This window comes from Hemiscyllium ocellatum, chromosome 29 (assembly GCF_020745735.1).
Source record: "Hemiscyllium ocellatum isolate sHemOce1 chromosome 29, sHemOce1.pat.X.cur, whole genome shotgun sequence".
NCBI classification, from domain to species: Eukaryota; Metazoa; Chordata; class Chondrichthyes; order Orectolobiformes; family Hemiscylliidae; genus Hemiscyllium; species Hemiscyllium ocellatum.
In genome coordinates, this window is record NC_083429.1 from 35,747,785 (window position 1) to 35,751,101 (window position 3,317).

The window sequence follows — 3,317 nt, forward strand, 5'->3', positions numbered from 1 at the left end:
TTAATACTGATTCAGCTCCCGCAGAGCCAGCTCTCAGAGTGAACAGGATATCCGAACACTCTTGTTTATATTGATTAAACAATATAGTTTACAAACAATTAGCATTAACACCTATAGACAGATAAATAGCAATTTACAAGGTAGAGGAGCAGCAAAGCCAGGCACCAAACTCCACCGTTCAACCAGTTTTCAGGGAAATGAGGACAAACCTCAAATCGTACTTTCAGTCATCACAAAATAGTAACAGTAACAAATACATATAAGGCAGTCCAATTAGATTTTAAAAAGTGCATAGAAGACAGAACCCCCAACAACCCACCTGTCCCTTCCACCTTCTGGTCACTCAAAGGCAGCCCAGCCCATGCCCCTTCCGGCTCTCGGCCTGCCCTGACACATCTTCCGGTCATCTTTACGACAGGCCGTCCTGTTTCCCACCAAGCCCCTGCCCCCAAGCTGACATTGATCAGGATGGTCTACCCACTTTTTGGCTTCCTTAACCATCCTTTGCACCTTCTGCTCACCTCTCGGACAGCCTGCTCTGCTACCTGCCCCGGGTGACAGCGCTGAGAATGGCCTACCTGCCTTGCGGCTCTCAGTCTGCCCCTATATACCATCTGGCTCTGTCACAACCTGACACACTAACTGGCCTGTGGACTGCCCTGACATGCCTTCCAGCCACCTCTAGGACAGCCTGTCCTTTTTCCTGTGACAATGGCACACAGGGCAGCCCACAAGCCTTATAGATCTCAGACTACCCCCATGCACCTTCTGGCCATCTCTAGGACAGCCCGTCTGGATTATCCCTTCTCGGGACAAAAGCGGTCAGATCAGCCTACCCACCTTCTGGCTCTTGGGGCGACTGACACCAGGGTGGCCTACCCACCTGCTGGCTTTCAGGGCAGACTACGCACCTTTCAGTTCACAGGATGGCCACCCCACCCTCCGGCTCTCAGGGTGACAGCTTTCGGGATGAGCTATGAGCCTCCCAGCTCACAGTGAAGCCTGCCAGACCCAGGGATACACAAGACAGTGCAGATGATAAACCCAACAAGCAACAAGATATTGTCAATTACCAACAGAGTCCATTACCATAAACAGTTATCTTCAAAATGCAGAATCCATTCCCAAGAATAGAGTCCACTTCAGTATGCAGAATACATTGTCAGAGATCGAGACCACAACCAAAGGCAGAGTCCACTCCTGAAGGCAGCTAATACACATTATACAGCACACACACCAGGTGTTCAGTCTCCATAGAGGTCTGGTTTATCCACAAAGAACCAGTCCCTCTCACAGGAACACAGTACATTGTGAAGGTGCACTGAACTCACAGGGATTTGGTCCACTCCCGAACCTCAGGACACAGCAAATGCTCACCTCCCAGCACACACACACACATGTTCAGTCTTTACTGAGGCCTAGTCCACCAAGAAGGGCCAAGCCTACCCACAGGAACAGCTCATCTGGAAAGATGTATTTTCTCACAAGTGCTCAGTTGAAACATCAAAGAAGTGAAAATACATGCAAAAAAACAAAGAAAACAAGAGTGCAAGGGCTAAGCCCTGCCACAAAAATCAACATAGTCCTTTTCTCAAAGTAAAAGAAAAAATAGTAACACACGCTGTAGCGAGCCAATGAAACAACAGTTCCCTAATGAGAACCGAGTTACACCTGAAACACACTGACTGTGTAGATCAGGCAGTTTAGAAATCAATCCTCAATTTAAAAAAAAGGAATACCAGTTAACAAAAGTGGTTTTGTAAACCAGCCAATTTAGGAATCAGGTTTCCCCCAAAAAAGCAGAAACACACTGACTGTGGCCCAGCCAGCACAGTCAGTCCCTTAAATTGAGGAGACTCTAAATCTCCTGGTTATATTGGTCAGCCAAGGCTTTCCTGATTGTTCCAGGTTAACAGTACACACCGACTGTGGCCCAGCCAGCATAGAATCAGTCCCCTGACACAAATGGAGAGTCCTTGACACTGATCCAGCTTCCTGAGAACCAGCTCTCAGCGTGAACAGGATATCAGAACAGATATCCTGTTTACTCTGGACTTCACCAGTTTCCTCATTTCCCCTCACCTTACCTCAATTCTAATCTTACAGGTCAGCACCATCCTCATGACTGTCCTACCTGCCAATTTTACTCCCCACTTATCCACTTCACCCTCCTCTCTGACCTATCACCTTCATCCCCACCTCCATCCACTTATTGTTCTCTTGGCTACCTTCTTCCTAGCCCCACCCCCCCTCCCATTTATCTCTCCATTCCTGAGGATTCCTGCCCTTCATTCCTGATGAAGGGCTTTTGCCCAAAACATCGATTTTCCTGCTCCTCAGATGCTGCCTGACCTGCTGTGCTTTTCCAGCACCTCTCCAATCTAGACTGATTTCCAGTGTCTGCAGTACCCACTTTTGCCTAAGATAGCAGAACACTCTTGTTTTGTTTTTAATACTATTAATCCCAACAGCACTGCTATACAGTATTTACACCAAAGAGAAATCCCCTTTCTACCATATCAATCAGGCTTAACTTACCTGATAGTTAGATTATTTACAGTGTGGAAACAGGCCCTTTGGCCCAAGTCCACATCGACTCTCCAAAGAGCAACCCACCCAGACCCATTCCCCTACATTTACCCCTTCACCTAACACTATGGACAATTTAGCTTGGCCAATTCACCCAACCTGCACATCTTTGGGCTGTGGGAGGAAACTGGAGGAAACTCTCACAGACACGGGGAGAATGTGCAAACTCCACACAGACAGTTGCCCGAGGTGGGAATTGAACCCGGGTCCCTGGTGCTGTGAGGCAGCAGTGCTAACCACCATGCCACCCCCACTCTTGTTTTTATTTTCCCACACTACTGCCTAACTGCGGTAGTGCTTATTTTTTCACTCTTGTTTTTATTTCTTCTTTTTGTTGGATATTAACGTGCACAATTTACCTCCAAAAGCAGTTTCTTGAAGATAATTTGTGCAAAATGTCGTGGCTTGTTTCAAAGACAGGATAATAAAACCCACGACGAGCTTTGACACAGCACTGCTAACGACACGAGCGCTTCACATGGTCAGTGTGGGGCTTGAACCTACGACCTTGGCGTTTTTGCCACCACGCTGTAACCAGCTGAACTAACCGACCAACGCCACTCTTGTTTTTAATCTGTCAGCCAGAGCTCCCTGATTGGACTTAATAAACAGCCCCAATCAAGGAACTCATGTGAGATCAATCTGGCTGACCTTGTTGCAATCACTCCAACACCAACAGTTTTTCTTAAGATTGTGTTAACAAGAATATAAAAAGGTCAGAAACAATG